This window comes from Rhineura floridana, chromosome 10 (assembly GCF_030035675.1).
Source record: "Rhineura floridana isolate rRhiFlo1 chromosome 10, rRhiFlo1.hap2, whole genome shotgun sequence".
In the NCBI taxonomy this organism is placed as follows: domain Eukaryota; kingdom Metazoa; phylum Chordata; class Lepidosauria; order Squamata; family Rhineuridae; genus Rhineura; species Rhineura floridana.
The window spans coordinates 60,966,769-60,988,221 of record NC_084489.1 but is presented as its reverse complement, the minus strand read 5'-3'; the positions used below and the strand labels follow the sequence as shown (position 1 = coordinate 60,988,221).

The window sequence follows — 21,453 nt, the reverse complement described above, 5'->3', positions numbered from 1 at the left end:
TCAGGATTATCTTGGTAAATGCTACAGGGGATGGAAGTTGGAAGAATGAGTAGTGGTGACATCTAAAGCTACATCATTGTTGGATTTTAGTACAAAAGTATTCAGAAGTCTTAGGTTGATGCACTGTGTGACATTTTACACATGCTAATCTTTGAAATAGTCTATCCTGCACAGGGTATTTTCTGTTTAATATAGTTAATGATTTTAATTGGTTTGCTTTCAAATTAAAAAATAAAGATGCTTGCCTGACAATTGGGGCTAAAGCCATGGCAGGAGTATAATCGTTTCTGGAGGTACAATGCTAGCTGCCTCTTAAATAAGGAATTAAGAATGGGTTGCAGGGTTCTGTGCAACCCTTTCTAGCCTCTCCTCTTTCTCATGCAGATTCTTCTTTTCCTTCCCACCTACTATCCTTAATTATGTTTATATTACACAGCTAACCTGGGTGCAGCTTGCAATACAGTATATGATATTATAAAACATGCACCATTACTGAACCCTTAATCATCATTAAAGGACAGCTAGCATTAATGTCTGCAATAACACTTACCTTAACTAGATAGTTTGTATTCACCTTTTAAATCCATTGAAACTTGACTGTCAGTTTCTGCTAAAACAAATAAAAAGGACTCTTTCAACAAGAAAGTGATTTAGCATCACGAAAGCATCAATTTCATATGATACTTTTCCTGTCCACCAGTTTGTCTTGCCCTGTGTCGATACAACAGAGAACTTGCTCTAGCGTCTTCTGTGGCTGATACAGATCCAATGTCATGATTGTGGAAGAGCTCACATAAAGTAATTGCCCTATATTTTGCTTCTGTGTGCCATTACGGACATCTGCTATTCTTTCAGTTTTAAGCTCCTAAATGTAGATAATGCTCAATCAGCAATGTATGTTTTCTTGGGGGAAAAAATCCTATGCAAATGCTCAGTGCACATTGGAATATTTTCTGTTGGTCTAGAGAGCAGTAGCGAATGATGTGGTGAGGCAGAGGTGCTTACTTAACTTCCTGGCAGGTGAGTCGCTGCTGCTCACTAGGAGGAGAGAGGCAGCAGGATGAGTGGCATGGCACAAATGCACCAGCAGAGCCAATCTGGCACTTTGGCAGTGTGTTTGCACCACACTGCCTTCCCTCTCTCACGCTTTGCCCCTCCCACTCCCTATAGCTGTGATTCAGGTGCTGGGAAGTCAGGTAAATGCCTCTGCCACACCTAGCTGTCCAATATTGCTGGAGAGTGATCTAATTTAGCATGTTTATTTTTACCTGCATCTAGTAAGCAAAGCTAAAAACTTTGAAACTGCTAAGGTTGCCTTATTTGTATTTGCATTGGCACCCATTCACTGTCACTCATGAACTTATGAAATGGAAAATTTTCTGCAGAAAAATAAAGCACTGGGAAATTTTCTGCTGCACATCTCTGTACACAGTTTTAAAAAAGATGGCTTTTAGAGCAAAATGTAAATTGATTTCCTTGTATTATGACATGAAGACGATCGGACACTGGTTAGAGCAGCAATAGCTGCCTACCATGTGGCAACAAAGGCAGCAAAGAGGGATTTCTTTGCTGCCTCTATTGCGTCGGCAGAGTGTTGTCCCAGGAGATTGTTCCAAGTGGTCCGAAGCCTGGTCGGTCCAGTTGCTCAGGAACCCATGGAGCATTCTAAAATCTCCTGTGGTACTTTTGCTAAACACTTTGCCGATAAAATCGAGCGCCTGAAGAGCATGATTCCGTTTGCCGTGGATATAGGTAGTGGGCTAGAGTCGGCCAGTTGCATTCCGGTCCAATGGGATCGGTTTCAGCCTCTTCCCGCTGACGAAGTGGACAAGGTGCTCGGTACTGTGAAGCCAAGCACCTGTCTTTTTGATCCTTGCCCTTCGTGGCTCATTATGAGCTGCAAAGAGACACTGAGCGAAGGGATCAAGGCAGTGATAAATGCATCCTTGAAAGAGGGTGCAATGCCATCAGCCCTCAAGGAGGCGATAAAGCCCATCTTAAAAAAACCCTCCTTGGATCCCCAAGAGTTGAACAACTTTCACCCAGTCTCTAATTTACCATTCTTGGGCAAGGTGATCGAGCGAGTGGTGGCTAAACAATTACAGACACACTTGGATGAAGCGGATTACTTAGATCCATTCCAGTCGGGCTTCAGGACTGGTCATGGAACTGAAACAGCCTTGGTCGCCCTGGTGGATGATATGAGGAGGGCGTTGGATAGGGGAGAATATACCTTCCTCGTCCTCCTGGATCTCTCAGCGGCTTTCGATACCATTGACCACGGTATCCTTTTAAATCGCCTGGAGGGATTGGGAATAGGAGGCACTGTTTTACAGTGGTTCCGTTCCTATCTCTCTAATCTGCATCAATGGGTGGCATTGGGAGATGAGGTTTCAGACCCTTGACCTCTTAATTGTGGAGTACCACAGGGTTCTATCCTTTCTCCCATGCTATTCAACATCTATGTGAAACCGCTGGGGGCCATCATCAGGAGTTTTGGGCTGCAGTGTCACCAATATGCGGATGACACTGAGCTCTACCTCTCATTTAAGTCCTCACCAGAGTTGGCTGTGGATACCATGTCCAAGTGCCTGGAATCCGTAAGTGGATGGATGGGAGAGAACAGACTGAAACTGAACCCCGACAAGACCGAGGTGTTGCTTGTGGGAGACAAAAGAAGGTTGGGAATTACAGACCTGGTGCTTAATGGGGTGAGATTACCCCTGAAGGACCAGGTCTGCAGCCTTGGGGTCATCTTGGACTCCCAGTTGACCATGGAGGCTCAGGTTTTGGCAGTGAGCCGGGCAGCCTGGTATCAATTACATTTGATACAGAGGCTGCGACCCTACCTTCCTTTTCATCTGCTCCCACGGGTGATACATGCCCTGGTCTCCTCCCGCTTAGACTACTGCAATGCGCTCTACGTGGGGTTACCCCTGAAAACGGTCCGGAAGTTACATCTGGTATAGAATGCGGTGGCGCATTTGATTACGCACAGCCGTCAACGTGATCATATCACCCCAGTGTTAATAGATCTTCACTGGCTACCAGTTGTCTACCGGGCCCAATTCAAGGTGTTGGTGATGACCTTTAAAACCCTATATGGTTTCGGCCCAGTTTATCTGAAGGAGCGCCTCCAGTATCACCAATTATGTCGCCTGACGAGATCAGCCTCACAAGACCTTCTCTCGGTCCCACCAGTTAAAACAGCTAGGCTGGTGCGGACCAGAGAGAGGGCATTTTCAATTGTGGCCCCCACCCTCTGGAATTCCCTTCCTTTGGATCTGCGACTTACCCCCTTCCTGCTAGGTTTTCGCCAAGCCTTAAAGACCTGGCTATTCAGACAGGCCTATAAGATTAGGGTAGATTAGTTTTAAAGTGTTAATTGATGGTTGGTTTTAGATGGATTATGATTGTTTTAATATGTGTATGTATTTTATATTGTTGTACGTCGCCTAGAGTGTCCGTTAACTCGGACAGATAGGCGACCCACAAATAAAATTATTATTATTATTATTATGAAAAATATATTTCAGTTTGTTAGCAGTTTTAATCAGCTATCTGCACTTCTCTATTAGATAATTTGATTTCTAAGTGTGCATTGTTGGTCCTTGCTTGTCAGCATGTCCACTGTTTACAGACATTAGGGAAAATTCACATATCTTCTTATAAGGTAAGGCACACTGTATTTCTCAATGTACAACCTTCTCATGTATAATGAAATATGCTCCCATAGTGGAATGTGAAGTTCATTTTGCCTCTCCTTTTTATAAAGGTTACTGTTGTGTTTTGAAGAAAAGGATTTATTAAAAACACAAACTTGCTAGGTATTGGATTAAGATATCTAATCAACCATTTTAGCTAATGCTTATCACAGCTATGTTTTAGATACACTACACAGCCAAAGTGTGTTGATTAAAGCATGATTGAAATCACTGATAGAAAGGATTGATTTTAAATAATTGCTATAAATAAGGTTTCCTGAACAAGCATACATACTAATTGGTTGCTCTAACAAATAAAAATCTATCTCTTTTTGCAACAAATAGAGCCTTTTGTATTACCCTGGATTGCATGGAAGACTTCTGGAGATGTAGTTTTGCATTCCAAACTTTATATCTTGCTTATAGGAACAGTAAGAATTACTTTTTTAAAAAAGTTGATTCTTATCCATGCTGCATATAGCTTTATGAAATATTAGTTCTGCAAAAGGCATGTGCTAGTCTTGAAAGTACATTACTGCATTAAAGAAACAAATGTTCCTTCAAATTTTACCTTTTTTTAAAATAACCTTTCTAGAATACTTTTTGAGAAGGTGAATCTGGAATCAGTAAATAAGGTAAGTAAATGGGATTACAGCCTGTGATTCTTAACTATAGATAATAACATTGAAATGTTAATATAGGAAGATCTCTTCATGTTTATCACTAGTTTGTAGACTGGATTATTGCAATGCACTCTACATGAGGCTGCCCTTGAAGACCACTCGGAAGCTTCAATTGGTCCAAAATGCAGCAGCCAGATTACTGGCTGCGGTTCCCTTCAGAACTCATATAACCTCTGCTCTAAAACAGCTGCATTGGTTGCCAGGTTGTTTCCTGGCCCAGTTTAAGGTGCTCACGTTAGTCTTTAAAGCCCTAAACAACTTAGGTCCCAAATATCTGACAGATCTCCTTCCCTACAGACCGTCTCGGGAGTTGAGATCAGCAGAGGGAGCCGTTTGGGTAGTTTCGTCACCCTCGGAAGTTTAGGTGGTGGCGGCCCGGGAAATGGCATTCTCTGTGGCAGCCCCTAAGTTGTGGAACTCCTTCCCCACTGAGGTGCATCTTGCAAATTCATTGTACAAGTTTCAGCAAATGCTGAAGGCACACTGCTTCACCCTGGCGTTTGACACCTGAGATGTAAGTTTTTAAGACTCACCCTACCTTCTGTGATGTTTAGGTTGTTTTTAACTGTTTTAAATTACGTGTTTAAAATTGTTGTAACCTGCCCTGGGACATAATAATAATAGGATTGACTTTCTACTTAAACAATTCAATAATATTCTACCCGTTTCATTTTATGTTAGGGTTTCTGGAGTGAGATAGTGGAGACCTTGAACAGAAATAAGTAAGGGTGTGAGAGAAGAGCCATTGTATAAGTAGAGACTTAAACATTGGACCCAGAGCAGATGCATGGTTATGAATATTATAACCATGGGTGGGACATGGGAAGTGTGTGGTCAGTTTATGAGTGCCTTCTGTCTCATGTTTCATGCATGAATTCCCCTCCTTTCTCTTTTCAGAGCTAAGAGTGTTATTGGCACTAATATTAATGATAACCATGGTTAGAGATCAAGGTTTATTTCTTCCACTACCAGAAAAATACTAATGGAATTTGAATGACAAGCAGGCTGGAATATAGTACCTCAAGATGGAAGTTTGTCATGAGGCGGTGTCTATTTGTATGCTGCATATGCCCTGCCAAGCCCTGCTGAAAGATGCAGTTTTTCAAGTAAGCAATACCTTCAGATGTCAGTGGGAATGGGAATGCTTTGAAGAGCAAACTCTAACAGCAGCAGAATCAATGGCCTGCTAGGATTCTGTTGTCATGGCAGTCACAAACAGTGTCTTGTATGGATTACTCTAGGAGAATTAAATAAATTGTTTCTCTTAATGATAAGTTTTAGACTTTTTGGTTCACCTCTCCATGGTTGGATAGTAATTTTAAATTGTCTGTGCATTTTCCAATTTGAGTGGTGTGATTTAAGATGCTCATAAATTATTATTTTCAATATTTCAGATCTAAAATAGTCGTAGTTCCCATGCTGTTCAACATCTACATGAAACCGTTGGGTGCAATCATCTGGAGCTTTGGAGTGCGTTGCCATCAGTACACTGATGACACGCAGCTCTATTTCTCCTTTTAATCTTCTTCAGGTGAGGCTGTCAATGTGCTGAACCGGTGCCTGGCTGTGACAATGGACTGGATGAGGGCTAATAAACTGAGGCTCAATCCAGACAAGACTGAGATGCTGCTAGTGGGTGGTTCTTCTGACCAGATGGTGGATGTCCAACCTGTCCTGGATGGGGTTGCACTCCCCCTGAAGGAGCAGGTTTGTAGCTTGGGGGTTCTCCTAGAACCATTTCTGTCACTTGAGGCTCAGGTAGCCTCGGTGGCACGGGGTGCCTTCTACCAAGTTTGGTTGGTGGCCCAGCTATGCCTCTACCTGGACAGGGATAACCTGGCTTCAGTTGTCCATGCTCTGGTAACCTCCAAGCTAGATTACTGCAATGTGCTCTATGTGGGGCTGCCTTTGAAGACGGTTTGGAAGCTGCAGTTTGTGCAAAATGCAGCGGCCAGATTGGTAACAGGGACCAGACGGTTCAAACACATAAAACCGATTCTGGCCTGCTTGCATTGGCTGCCTCTATGTTTCCGAGCTCGATTCAAGGTGCTGGTTTTGACCTATAAATCCTTACATGGCTTAGGACCACAATACCTGATGGACCGCCTCTCCCAACATGAACTCACCCGTGCACTACGCTCAACATCCAAGGCCCTCCTGTGGGTGCCTTCTCCGGGAGAAGCTGGGAGGCTGGCAACAAGGGAGAGGACCTTCTCAGTGGCGGCCCCCAAATTATGGAATGATCTTCCTGATGAGGTGTGCCTGCCAGCAGCACTGTTAGCTTTTCGGTGCCAGGTCAAGACTTTCCTCTTCTCCCAGGCATTTTAGGATGTGTTTTTAAATTGCTTTTTAAAAATGTGTTTTTAAATTTGTATATTTGGTTTTAATGTTTTCAATTGTTGTAAACTGCCCAGAGAGCTTCAGCTATGGGGCGGTATACAAACACAATCAGTCAGTCAGTCAGTCAGTCAGTCAGTCTCTTCTGCTGGGAAAAGCACACACTGATTTGGGGAGCTCAAAAGTATTTCTATATCTGGTGTACACTGACATGCAGCAAACAATATTTATTTTGTTTGTGATCAGGGCCATTCCACCCCACCCTATGTAATTAGTAATTTTTGGTATGTTAGATATTTTCACAGAAAAGCTTTTTTCAATTTTAATTTTTCTTATTTTGTGAAGGATATATAAAAATTAATGAACATCGGAATTAGAAAATGGGTTTAGAAAATGGGTTTAGAAAATGAATACAAACCCTGGAAGGCAGCCTAAAAAACATAATCACATTAAATTTAAAACTTTAAATTCAACTCATTAGAAATGTGGTGTTGGAGGAGAGCTTTGCACTTATCATGGACTGCTAAAAGGACAAATAATTGGGTTTTAGAACAAAATAGACCAGAACTATCACTAGAAGCTAAAATGATGAAACTGAGGTTATCATACTTTGGACACATCATGAGAAGACATGATTCACTAGAAAAGACAATAATGCTGGGAAAAACAGAAGGAAGTAGAAAAAGAGAAAGACCAAACAAGAGATGGATTGATTCCATAAAGGAAGCCACAGACCTGAACTTACAAGATCTGAACAGGGTGGTTCATGACACCTGCTATTGGAGATCACTGATTCATAGGGTCGCCATAAGTTGTAATTGACTTGAAGGCACATAACAACAACAAAAAATTTAAAACATAATATTATGAAGCCAAATCCTGTGAAATAGTGTTTGTGGCATCAGTAGCTGACTCCGAAAAACATGCTGTTAGTAGTAGGTATCTATCTTTAACCACATAAACACTGGGCATTTTGTTTTAAAATGGGAGATTATGCGTATGCATATGTTTGCTTGATTGTTTCCCAAAAGCATTGGTTGGTACTATGTAGTGCTGTGGGTGGAGAGTCACTAAGGAATATTATAGTTTGCTTGTACCTGCTGATTAGAGAAAGTGGCCAAACTAATGTAGGGCATTATCATCCTGCATTCATGGGCTAAGTTAAGCCAATAATAGCCTTGTGATGGTGGTGGAGAAATGGCATCCTTGCATTTAACATGCCTATTTTCTGTCTCTGGTTAATATATTCAAGCCCTGCTGCTGAACAACCTGCAAGAATTATGACTGAATGGTGTTGGTGTTTTCTCCTGCTGACCACAGACAGAAGGCACATCTTATATTTTAAACTTCTAATTTCAAAGATCTCAAAGGCCATAGGTCAGTCAACATTTAAGACTGTGATAACTGTATAATCCTACTTTTAAATACAATTTCTAATTACATAAATGTATATTTTAACATATGTTTGTGATTATATATTTTAAAATGGTTAACACAGTTGCTTTGAAGATAAATTTCTTTTGATAAATGACAAATTGCAGAGGGGTAGTCATAGTAAGAGAGCCAGTGTGGTGTAGTGGTTAAGGTGTTGGACTACGACCTGGGAGACTAGGGATCAAATCCCCACATAGCCATGAAGATTACTGGGTGACCTTGGGCCAGTCACTGCCTATCAGCCTCATGAAAACCCTATTCATAGGGTCGCCATAAGTGAGAATCAACTTGAAGGCAGTACATTTACATTTAGTCATAGTAAAGCTTAGTAAAGATTAACATTTACAACATCACATAAGCTTTCAACAGCCACAGCTAGTTTGTTAAATTCCAACAAATCATACAACTAGTTCTGTGTACTCAAATGGCTTTGGGATCCACAGTTAAAGGCAGCATGCTTCTTAATACCAGTTGCTGGAAACCACAAGAGGGGGAAAATGCTCTCGTGCTTAGGTCCTGCTTGCAGGCTTCCCTTGGGCATCTGGTTGGCCACTGTGAGAACAGGATGCTGGACTAGATGGGTCATTGGCCTGATCCAGCATCCAGATCTTACGTTCTTGTGGTTCTTGAAAGGCAAATCCCATACCATGTGGCAATCTACTTTTGAAAACTCAATATATTTTTTTAATTGTGATATGGCATAGGAACTTGCTGTTCAAAGGAGAAATAAAAAGTGAAACTGCAGAAGTTTTTGGGTGCACTTAAATATGGTCTCAGGCTATGGTCTGAAGGCACATGTGGCCAGCATACTGCTGAAGCTAATCCGGGTCGGGTCTGGTCAGTGCCTGCATGGGAGACTGCCTGGGAACCATATGTAAGCTGCCTTGGGTTTCTATTATGAAAAGAAAGGCGGGGTATAAATGTAATAAATAAATACTTCTTTGCATCATGGCCTAATTTCCCAACTGCACATTTATTTTGTGTATGCATGACATATCAGGTCTACTTACATATTATTTCTAATGTGAAGGTGTATATGACAGCCTTTCTTAACCTGATATCCTCCAGATATTTTGGACTACAACTTCCATCGGTCCCAGACAGCTGATGTATTTTTGCCCAGAATTTCTGCCCCCAGCCTTTCTTTTCAGTACTTCATCATTTTCAAAAATGCTGTATCTGTTGGTGTGCTTTTCTGTTGATCATTCTGATTGTTACATATTTGTAAAGATGAAGAATGATAGGCTATTTATAGGGAAATTGCACTGGAAAGTTTCTTAGACCATAGGTAGCCATACATAACTATACTTACTATTTACAGCTGCTGATGTACTGTGAACTGTTCCAGGTTCTAACTGTACATTAAAACAAATCCTATAATTAGAATTGTTGGCACATTTGTGCAACCTGTTTACTTGTTCATGCATAAGCTGTGCTCTGAAATTGATAAAACAGATTGCAGGGAGAATTGTCAAGCAAAGATGTTAAATCAAGGCCCATAGCACCATTTGGAGACTGCAGAGTATTACTAATTTAAGAAATTTACTCTACCTTATTCAAGTAATGTACACATTGATCTCCTGAAGTACTAAATAACTCAACCCAATGTTGAGAAATGAATTAATTCCAAATTTTCTTTTCTAACAGAGTTTACTGGATGAGAAATACACAGGAAAATGAAACAAACTTGGGAGATGTTCCTGGAGCCTAAGAATTATGTTTTTCTATACTCTTGAATTGCAAGGGCAATTATCAGGTAAGAAAAAAATGCATGGAATTACTGAGCAATTCAGTATGGTAGGCAGTTAGCTTTTTGTTAATACTGGAGTTTGTAGTGACTTTGATAAAAGGCTCAGAAACCATAACCCTGAAAAATACTTGTGCATTGGCAGCTATGGGGAAAAATCTGTGTGTGGGTGGTCCTGTGGATTACTGGCAAGCTCAGAATTTGAAACTACTGAAGCTTGTAACTCAGCTTTCATGCATATCAGATGCTTATTAGGACTGAAAGCTTTAATATATCTAATTGGTAGATTAGTTACCCATAGTTCTAATCACACACACACTCCTCCCTGCTTAAATGGTAAAGCTAAGATTGGCTATGCACTGATGTGCCCTTTATGGCACTATAAGTTGGGTCACCATAAGTTGTAATCGACTTGAAGGCATATAACAACAATAGCAGCTCACACGTTTGATGGAGAGAAAAAGGAATCCTAAAGGTGATTTTCTCCTTCAACTTCTATCTGCTAATTTTTAGGTAATTTGTTGTTCAGGATGCAAGCATTACAACTTTCTGCCTACAAATAAGTACCAGGGCAACTGAAGCTGACTGTGAAAGACTCCAACTAGCCCTTTCTCTCCTGACAATGCAACAGGCAAAAGGTGCTTGGTAATCTAAGCAGAAGAATGTAAATAAAGTCACTGCACAGCTAAATTTCAAGCCCTGCCTTACGCCTCTTTAAAGCCTCAAACTTCAAAATGCAATTGCATCTCAAAAATATGCATACATGCAATTACAAAATGCTTTGACTATGTTTTGCATATTTTCAATGAAACAAGTGTGCTGAGACGTTTCCCTCTCTACTTTGATCTTCTCACAGCAGCTGTTCTAGAAGAAGGAGCTGCAGTTGTACACTTTGTACAATATCAAATCCCTTTAGCCTCTTGGCCATTGAATAGCTGAGGTCTGAAAGGCAACTCAGAGAACCATATGAAATATGTCTGTTGGCTACATCTGCCATGTTGCCTAGGGATTCCCCATAATTCTAGACTGATATATTAATTATTGTATAAGAAAAACAAATAATTATATGATGTATTACAAAATCTGATCTGTTAACAAATATATTACAAAGTCAGTGACAAATAGGAAGTAACAAAGCCAATTTGAAAAGTATAACCACATGAATGATAAGATAATGTTTGCAAATTTAATAAAATACAGCAGGAAAATGTTTAAATTGTAACAGTGGGGTATTTGTCCTACAGCTCTGTATTGCATAGCTGAACAGGATACCAATAATTTCATAATGAGCATAAGATACAATACTTGAAAAGAGCCAGCAATCAATATTTGATCATGAAGAAGATGGTTTTGCTGCTGAATTGTTGCAATAAGGAACTGCAACCTTTTGCAAGTGCTGCAAAAGGTTCAGCATTTGCAAATCAACAGGAAAAAGTATTGGGAGATCTCATGTATCTGAATGCCCATGGCATAATTCTTATTGCTTCTTGGCTATGGAATTATAAAAAAGGAAAGTATGACCTCTGTTTGGTATACAGTACTTCAAAGCCAATGAGTAATAAGCAGAAGGGCTGCTAGCTCTACTGTCTTTTATACTTAAGATGCTTACACTTTCTGTGGTTGCAGCTTTATCAAAAATACAATGATTCTTCTAGTTTCACAGGAACCATTTATTGGCAAGTAATTCCTGATGTGATGCTGGTTTCACAAGAAAGACTGACATGATTGAGCTCTGTCCAGGTTGCATTAATAAACTGTGGTCTCCCTGTATTCACTGATAAGTGGCTTCCATGGGGCTGTTAGATTCTCTAAAGGGCAACCTGATAGAAGAATAGTGCCCTTTAGATGCCACACACCTGAGTGTGTGTTTACCTTCTTTTGCAAAGTATTTTGCAATGGAGAATATGCAAATTATACTGCAGTGCTTAGAATAATGAAGAGCTCACCTAGGCTGCTAAAAGAATGTGTGAAGGAAAAAGAGTAGATCTGGATTGCATTTGCTGAAATGTTTTGTGGACAGAAGAGTGTCATGGCCCCGTCAGAGGACTCATCAGACGAGGATGACTCGGGAGTAACAGCAGCAGACCCAGAAGCAGCAGACCCAGAAGGAGAAATGGAGGAAACTCCTGAGAACCCAGCTCCTTCTCCCCCTCAGCTGCAGAGCACCCCAGACACAGCTGAAGCCCTTCAGCCAGATGCAGACAGTGAACAGGATACTCCCCCCTCACCTGCAGAATGTAGACAACAGAAGGTCAGGCAGAAGAGGGGCAGGCCTGTCCACTTAAGGCCAAAACGCTGATGGCTCACACCTGCTGACAAACCTGCTCCTTAAAAGTCAAACCTTGGCTTCAGCTTGTTGCTGACTACAACGTCAGGCGTGACCACTGTGTGTCTTCCTATGCCCTGAACCTTGACTTGGACTGATCTCTCGGCGAACTAGACCCGGACCTTCACTGACGTCTCTTCTGGATTTCTCGCTTGGCACGTAAGCTTTGAACGGCCTCTGCCCTTATCTTGCTTCCTCCTTGCTAGCCTGGCAGATTTATAGCCAAGCTGCCGGCTGAGGACTTACGGCCTGGCAATTACCAAGGAATCTCCAGCCCTGCCTGCACCCCCACCGACACTGCTCTCTCAGTGAAGAGCTGACAAAGAGTAACTTACACCTGGTGTTGGGCCAGAGACAGAATAGCTGTGCTGCTACCCACCCCCCACCCAACTTAATTAATTAATATCCTGCCCTTCCTCCTGAAAGTAGCCTAGGGGGGCAAACAAGTGATAAAACACTACAAAATCTATAAAACTTAAAAACAAATCATCTTAAAAAAATCCTAAACAGTGATTATGGGATGGTCATTTAAGAACATAAGAATAGCCTGCTTCATTTTATTTACTATTAAATTTATGTCCCACCCTTCTGCCAAGGACATTCAGATAGCTTATTTAGTTCCACATAAGAACATAAGAAAAGTCCGCTGGATCAGGCCAGTGGACCATCTAGTCCAGTATCTTGTTCTCACAGTGGCCAACCAGATGCCTATGAGAAACCTGCAAGCAGGACTTCAGCACAACAGCCCTTTCCCCTCCTGTGGTTTCCAGCAACTGGTATTCAGAAGCATACTGCCTCTGACTGTGGGGTCAAAGCATAGCCACCATGGCTAGTAGCTATTGATAGCCTTATTCTCTGTGTATTTGTCTAATCCTGTTTTAAAGCCATTCAAGTTGGTGGCCATCATTTTTTCTAGGAGCAAATTCCATAGTTTAACTATGCGCTGTGTGAAGAAGTACTTTCTTTTGTCTATCCTGAATCTTCTAACATTCACGTTCATTGGATGTCCTTGAGTTCCAGTTCTAATGTTATGAGAGGGGGAGAAAAAGTTTTCCTATCCCATGCATAATTTTATACACTTCCATCGTGTCACCTCTTACTCATCTTTTATGTAAACCAAAAAGGCCCATTTAGTTTTATTCTTTCATCAAAAAACACCTGGCAACTGCTGATCCCTACTCCTGTCCTTGTCCCTTATGGTTCCAGTGTTTTGGAGATAGGAGATTATTAATGAGGTAAAGCTTCAAAGTTGTCCAATGCCAGCAGAGAAGCACTTTGAGCCTTGCTTCCTAAATTTTAACTGAAGCCATTTTCATGGGAGTTTTGAACCAAAGTTGGTCTCAGTGTTGTTCATCTATTTTGATTCCCAGCTCCTCTTTCCATTTCATCCTCGGACTGTTAGTGTTACCCATAGTGACTTCTGTGATTTCTTTTTATATTTTCTGTCTTTCCTTTCGACCATTTCTTTTTTCTTTCCCCCTTGATTTTTCTTTCCCCCCAACCCACACTGTTCTCATGCAACAACAATTAAAGGAACAGCTGAGAGATTCTCTCCTAATGGATCCAGCCAGTGATCTTTCCACATCAGTGGCTGAGGCTGGACACCCCACACAGGACACACCAGCCACAGCCTCCACCTTCAAGGGCGCAAGTGGCGCCGGGCCTCACTTCACTCTGCTCTTCTTCAAACGCACCCCAACCACCGGGCAGGGCATCACCAGACCCTTATGCTGCCTCACAGGGCACACATCCTCAACTTCAGGAGGCGGCAACGGTGGACCCAGACAATGAGGTGCTTGCCCTCGATGAGGAAGAATGGAGTGGAGATTTGGAGTCAGAGGGAGTAGAGACCAATAGGATTTTTCAGGAGGCTCATTTCCTTCCACTCCTGTGCAAGGCCGTGGAAGCTCTGAACCTAAATTCTCCGGAAGATTCTTCAGCTCCCTCAGCATCTAGAATTTTGGCTGTATGTCCAGACCTGAAACCCAAGTCAAGGGTGCTGAAACTTCCATTACTGTTGCCTAAAGTGATCAAGTCCGAATTTGATGCCCCACTGCAGTTCAAGAAATTGTTTGCAACTGCCAACAAATACCATACGCTGGAACAACACATCATGGACCAACTCAAGGTTCCTCTGGTCAACGCCCCCATAGTCAATTTACTAAATCCGTCCTTGAACCCGAAAGACTCAGATGCCCACCTCAAGGACACACTCAAGGAGCACAAGCTGGATCTAGGCCTTTGGAGGATTCATGAGGCCAGTGTGCTCTCCATCAGAGCAGCAGCAGCCTCCTTGGTCTTCACAAGAGCATTCCTGCTGTGGCTAGAGGACCTATTGAATGGGCCGCAGCAGGATCCGGCTTGAATCCGGAAGTCTCTTCTGAAAATCTCGAGAGCAGTGACTTTTATGGCAGATGCATCTGTGGATGCCATGCAGTTTTTGGCAAGGTTATTAGCAGTGAGTGTTTTCACTCGAAGGACTCTATGGTTATGCCATTGGGAGGCCGATACTGCAGCCCGCTCTAATCTCGCATCTGAGCCCTATGTGCGTGGCAAAATATTTGGCAACGACGCCCTAGCTGGGGTCTTGGAGTCAAAGGAAAAGAAGAAAGCTATGCCTTCTGCCAAAAAATGAGACAACAAAAGATTCTTCCATAGACCTTTCCATCCTTACTTGCTCTCCCAGTCCTTTTGAGGCTCCAGGGCATTCGGAAGATAAATCTTCTGGAGCTTTGTGCAATTCGGTTAGCCCTGAGGCACTTTGCAGAGATCAAACGGTTGGGGGCGGTGCTGGTCAGGACAGACAACGTATTGGCCAAATCACATTTGAATCGTCAGGGAAGCACATGCTCCCCACAACTACAGAAGGAAGCTGCCCTGCTGTTCCAGTGGGTGGAAACACATGTGAACTCGATCCTTGCGGAATACCTCAGGGGGGAGGACAACTGCCAAGCAGATTGGCTCAGCAGACAGAAGGTGCAACAGGGAGAATGGAAGCTTCACCAGTTGGGCTTTCAGGAAATAGTGAGACACTTCTGTAGAGTTGAGGTGGACCTATTTGCTACACACCTCAACCGCCAGGTAGAAAGATTTTTCTCCAAATACGTGACACCAGAGGTGGAAGGCATAGATACTCTGACGTCCCAGTGCCCCCAAGGACAACTTTACACCTTCGCACCTCTTCCAATCATCCCAGGGTACTTCAAAAGATCCGAGCCGAAATGGCAAGAGTTCTACTGATAGCTCCTTGGTGGCCAAGGAGACCCTGGTTCCCCGGATTCGTTGATCTGTCAATCGATCTTCCATGGCAAATTCCCCTCAGGGAAGACCTATTGTTGCAGGGACAGCTTCTTCACCCAGACCCGGGTTGGCTGACGCTTCATGTCTGGAAACTGAGAGGTGACACCTCTTAAAACAAAGCATTTCAGCTGAAGTGGTGGAAACTTTGATGGCCTCAAGACGCCCTTCCACAATTAAGGCCTTCTTGACGTGGTCACAAAAGAAGGGTTTAATTCCAAGGAAAGCAGGTATAAACGACATTCTATGCTTCCTACAGGATGGCTTGTCCTTGGGTTTTAGGCCAAACACTCTCAGACACCAGGCTTCAGCCCTTTCGGCGGTTCTGTCTACATCTCCGGAGAAACCACTGGGATCTCATCCGTTACTCAGGCATTTTTTATGTGGGGCAACGGCATCGGCACCTCCTACGATCCACCATTGCCCAACTTGGGATCTACACAAAGTGTTAATGGCCCTACAAAAGCCCCTTTTGAATCCCTAAGTCAAATTTCCCTACATCTCCTATCCTTTAAAGTCTTGTTCCTTGTGGCCATTACTTCGGCCCGGAGAGTGTCTGAGTTGAATGCTCTGTCTGTTGACAAGAATTTCTGTGTGTTTCATAAGGATAGAGTAGTCCTACGTACTGTCCCTTATTTTCATCCTAAAGTACTGTCTACCTTCCACTGTCAGCAAGAGCTGGTACATCCTTCTTTTTGTCCTAATCTCATTCACCCCACAGAGAAAGCGTGGCATTCACTGGATGTGCGAAGAGCCCTGAAAGTGTATATCTCTAAAACAAAACATCTCCGTCAGACAGATAGTTTGTCTCCCTCCATCCAGCATCTTTAGGTAAGAAAGTGTCTTCATCCACGCTCTCTAGGCATGTATCACACTGGTCTATGTCTCTCTAAAGTTAGCACGGCTGGCCAGGATAGTGGCCCACTCAACTAGGGCAGTAGCCACATTGGCAACATTCTCACGCCACGCATCTATCACAGAGATTTGTAGAGCAGCTACATGGGCCGCACCTAATACGTTTATTAAACACAATAAGTTTAACACATATGCATCAGCAGAGGCAGCTTTTGGGAGGAGAGTGCTACAGCACATTCTCCCAGGTCACTAGTGTAATCAGCCCAGCGATGTTCCTACCCTACATGGGTCAGCTTTGGTATACCCCACCTGAAATCAGCTTTTCCATGCACAGGAGAAAAGACACTTGGTTTTACCGTACAACATTTTTCTCTGCATGTCAAAAGCTGATCTCAGGGCCACTCCCTAGGAGAGCTGGGCTGCCATCACTGTCTTTTTCATCTTAGGCCTACAGCAGAGAGCATATGAATGCTGTTGTCTCCTGGTTTGTGTTGATGGTTCCTATTATTTCGCTTTGTTCTTTCCTCCTGTTGGTTGGTTTGTTATCAAAAACTGAAATAAGGAGCAGAGCAGGAAGTCCTTGTAAAAAAACCCTCTTTAGCACTCTTCTGCCTTCAACCTTTAGGTGGAGCTAGCTACCCCACATGAGATCAGCTTTTGACAGGCACAGAGAAACTGTTTTATTGTAAGACCAAATGTCTTTTCTCAATGATGGTGCTCCAGTTGTGGAACTCCCAGTTCCAAGAGATTTGGTTGGTGATTACCCTGCTTACAATTAGATGCTAGCTTAAAACTTGGTTTTTTTACTGAGGACTTTGGGAGCAAATAATGGATCAAGTGGTGGTTATAGTTTTATCATGGATTGAAATATGTTTTTAAATATTTTTTATTGTAATGGGCTATGTATTTTTTATTGAGATTTTACCCTGAGATCTTTGGATATAGATTGGGCTAAAAATATTTTAAATAAATAAACAAACAAACTGAAATTCAGAAGTATGAGCCACTGTCTGTTTGTTAAAATGATAGTTTCTTTTTCCAATTTAGATAGGTTTCATGGTTTTTATTTGTAGTAGCACAGTACAGATTATACTCCCAAAGTTGTTTTTTTAATTGGTGAGTGTCTATGTGGGACCACCAAAGTTCTTTGAACACAGAGGCCTAAGGATAGTTATCTTGCCCATAGAGTTCGTGAATCTTAAGCACTGTGGATTCCTTTAGTTTAGACTAAGAATTATTCTTTTAAAGATCTAATATTTATAAAACACAGGGAAATTATTTAAGAAATTTTATGAAATATCCTTACATGTGGATTTCATGTGAAAGCTGTTTTCACTAAATTATTATTCTGCTCATAGTATTAACCTTTAATTTAAGTGAGAGCAGAAGATTTTGGCAAAGTGTTTATTCAGATTAATCAATCTTGGCCAAAGCAGTTGAATATGTTGAATGCTGCATTGTGCTTATAGTGTGAACAGCCTGCATGTTTGCTTGTTAGCCTGCTTTAATTATATGATTACCCCCAGGGATTTTATAACTAATTTCTTCTGAAAATGTTCTGTTGTACATAAACAGTGGCAGTCAGTTAAATCTCATGCAGGTCTGTAACACTAGCCTCTTTTACATCAAGGATGGTTGTTTCTATGCGAACAGAGACTGGAGCACAGATATGAACTTCTTTCTGCCAATTGGCAAGCTTGCTGTATAGTAAGAGAATAAATCACTTTTCTATGTATTACTAGTAGGGATGGGATCTGTTTGTTGGTGCTGGTTCAGTTAGATTCCATCATACTGACAGGCAGTTCCTTTCCATGTTCATTTGTTTTCTGCTATCTTCTGTTTTATTGGTTCGATTTCCCCGCTCCCAGTCATTATTTCTAACAAAGGAAAGGAAAGTGGCTGCCCAGCGCCCTTCCACTCAACCCCTTCCTCACCTCCTTCTCCTCTTCCTGAATCATATTAGATCCTCCTGACCCCCGACCCCCAGCTGTGGCAGGAAGTGAGAGATCATCTGCTTGGTCAATTTCACATTAACAAAACAAGATCAACCTAGTCAGTTTCTCCTCACCTGATGCATCCTGTGCCCAGTCCAGTGGAGCCCCAACCCTCACTTGCAGTGGAATAACAACAATAACAAGCATGATGAGTGCTTTCTTTTCTGCTCTGTCCTGCTGGAGCCTGGTCCTCCTTTGCTGGGACAAACCTGTGTTCATGTAAGGAAGCACATGAAACTTGAGCTGCCTCATCCTTTCCTCTCTGCGATTTCTTGTGTTTGACAGTCAGTGAGAGCTGATGCCTATACTTCAGATCTCCCCCACGCTCCACAAGTACAGAAAAACAATGGACTGTTTCCTTATGAAAACACCATAGCTCATTTTCCTTTTGTCCACAACTTTCCCCCCTTTCTCTTGTTTGAGAACAGTGAGAATTCTTTGGTTTTGACACTCCTTTTCTTTCTCTCATTCTTTTGCCTTTTTTCCATTACCTTGAGCATGCTTTCCTTAGAGACTGCTGTCCTTCCCCTTTCTCCCTTTTATGTTTGCAAAGCAAAGACCGGGCTGGTCAGGTTCATGTTAGCAAATAAAGAGCTGGCTGGTCAGCTTCATATTAGCAAAACAAAGAGCTGGCTGGTCATGTTAGCAAATAAAAGAGCAGGCACTTTCATGTAAGCAAAGCAAAGACCAGGCTGGTCAGTTTCACATTAGCAAAGCAAAGACTAGGCTGGTCAGTTTCATGTTATATTCTGTAGAGGTTTTTCCAAAAAATTCTGGTGTCAGGAAAAGAAACAGCATTCAGGATCAGTCTGCAAAGATAGCAAATGTGTGAACTACTGGGGAGTCCAGGGCCCACTTCGATTTTAGTTAAACTCTTACTCATTACTAATTACATGCTAATGTTTGCAGGTTTGTTGAATTACCTGAGCGAGTATTGAAAATGGGTTAAAGACAGACAGAGAGAATGTTTTTTGTAGGATATTCCCAGCACCTTGATAAACCTTAATCTTTTGAATGACTTCTTACCTGCCTACTTATGCCTTATTGCTGTTCCCCTCCCTTTTTTCCCAAGGTCAGCAAAGGAGCTTATGAAGAGCATAATGGAGCGTGCAAGAGATGAGGATGGAGATGGTAAATTTGTTTTTTCACCAGCTGCTGGCTTGCTATGGCTGCCTTAGCCTTGAAGTTATTTATTGCATTTTTATGATTCATCATTTGCTTGGTGATTGGAAAAGCATTTCTGTTGTGTTTAAAATGTTGAAATATAGATGAATAATATCTGATACCCAGCCATTCTTCTACTCTGAATTGAGCTTTTGTCTGTGCCTGTTTTGTTTTGTTTGTTTATTAACATAATCTTGATACATTTGTACCAGGACTAAACAGCTAGAATGCTTCTCTTTTAAATTACAACAGGGATGAGATTTGCTGCAGGATACAGTATAGTAAAATGCAATATAAATTAACCTAGAAATATCACTGTTAGAGAGAAAAATGAGTTTCCTTTGGTGAGAATGGGACTTACTATGAATCTGTTACAAGAAAATATAGTGTATTTTTTCCTTTAGAGGTCAAAATGATGTTTTCTTATGCATAAATTGCATTTTTGTGCAGTATTAGTAAACTGGTGGTACATTGGAAAGGACATATCCAGTGTAGTCTGATGCCTATTGTGACTGGTACGGCAGAAGGCAGGGAGGCCAAAGGTGGAGTCCAGGCAAATGGCTGGTGGAGTTCTGAGATGTACAAAAGCTGAGATTGAGGAGTAGGAGACTGACAGACTGGTAGTAAATAAGGAGGTAGGCAGGTGGGTCATGGGTGAGGACAGACTGAGCTTGGTAGGATATTGCCTTACTCATCCTAATAGGCCAGCATACACCGTCTGTTTTAACAACTGAAATTTCACTGAAACAGCTTGTTTATCATAGATCATATCCAGATACAATTTTAGTGGCATTGTGTTAGCAAATGTGTTGATGATTTATTCTGCTCTGGCCAGTCTAAAAGCTGTGGCCCTCCAACTGTAGATGGACTTCATCTTCCATCAGCCCCAGCCGTCATGAGCAATGGTTAGGGATCATGGCAGTTGGAGTCCACCAATATAGTTAGGTTTATAGCATACCCTGAACCAGCAAACCTTATGCCTACAAAGTAGTTAAAGAGCTGTCTTATACTGTGTTGGTGTACACAAAGCTATGTTCTCTACTATTTGGCAGCAGTTCTCCAAGGTTTTTGGGCCCAGGTTTCTTTCAGCAAGGCTGAAACCATTCAGACTGGAGATGTCAGGTCTTGAATCTGGGAACATATGCAGAACATCTGCTGTACCACAAAACACTATCCCTTTGTGATTAGATTTTAAAGAATTTGGAAAATGAGAGCAGTAATGTTGCAATAATGTTGAAAACCCCTTCTGTTTTTTTTCCTTAAACCAATCTAGAGGAAATTGGTAATGGGGAGGGTGTAAGGCGCATGTAAAAGGGGTCGAGGTCCACTCAGCCTTCCATCCATTTGTGGTCAGTAAAATGAGTACCCGGCATATGCTGGGGGGTAAAGAAAGGTCGGGGAAGGAACTGGCAATCCCACCCCATATATACGGTTTGCCTAGTAAACATCGCAAGACGTCACCCTAAGAGTCGGAAACGACTCGCACTACAAGTGCGGGGACACCTTTACCTTTTTTTAAGGCGCATGTGTAGTTTCTGCGCAAGGTAAGAGCCTGTGTAGTGAACTGGATGCCAGGCATTTTAGCATGTGTTTTTAAATTGTTTTTTTTAAAAAATTGTATATTTATATATTTGTTTTTAATGTTTTTAATTGTTGTAAACTGCCCAGAAAGCTTTGGCTATGGGATGGTATACAAATGTAATAAATAATAATAAATAAAATAATAATACCAGGATGATAGGAGAAAGTCGGCAGATGCCTTTAAAGTGAGAGTCTGCAACTGGCAGAAGGCTGTCCCTCTCTGGGTGTGAGACAGGGGGAGTAGATGTGCCCTGTGTGAAAGATATTTGAGTGGGTCTGACTGTTCCCAGTTCTCTCAGAGGCCTACTGGGATAACTGATTCAGGTATCAG

General features: G+C 42.0%; 1 protein-coding gene across 3 annotated transcripts in view; it reads left to right on the top strand.

Annotated features, from left to right (window-relative positions):
- The window catches only part of NEBL (nebulette), a 238,277-nt gene that overhangs the window by 101,751 nt on the left and 115,073 nt on the right, over nucleotides 1–21,453 (top strand). The window lies entirely within an intron of this gene.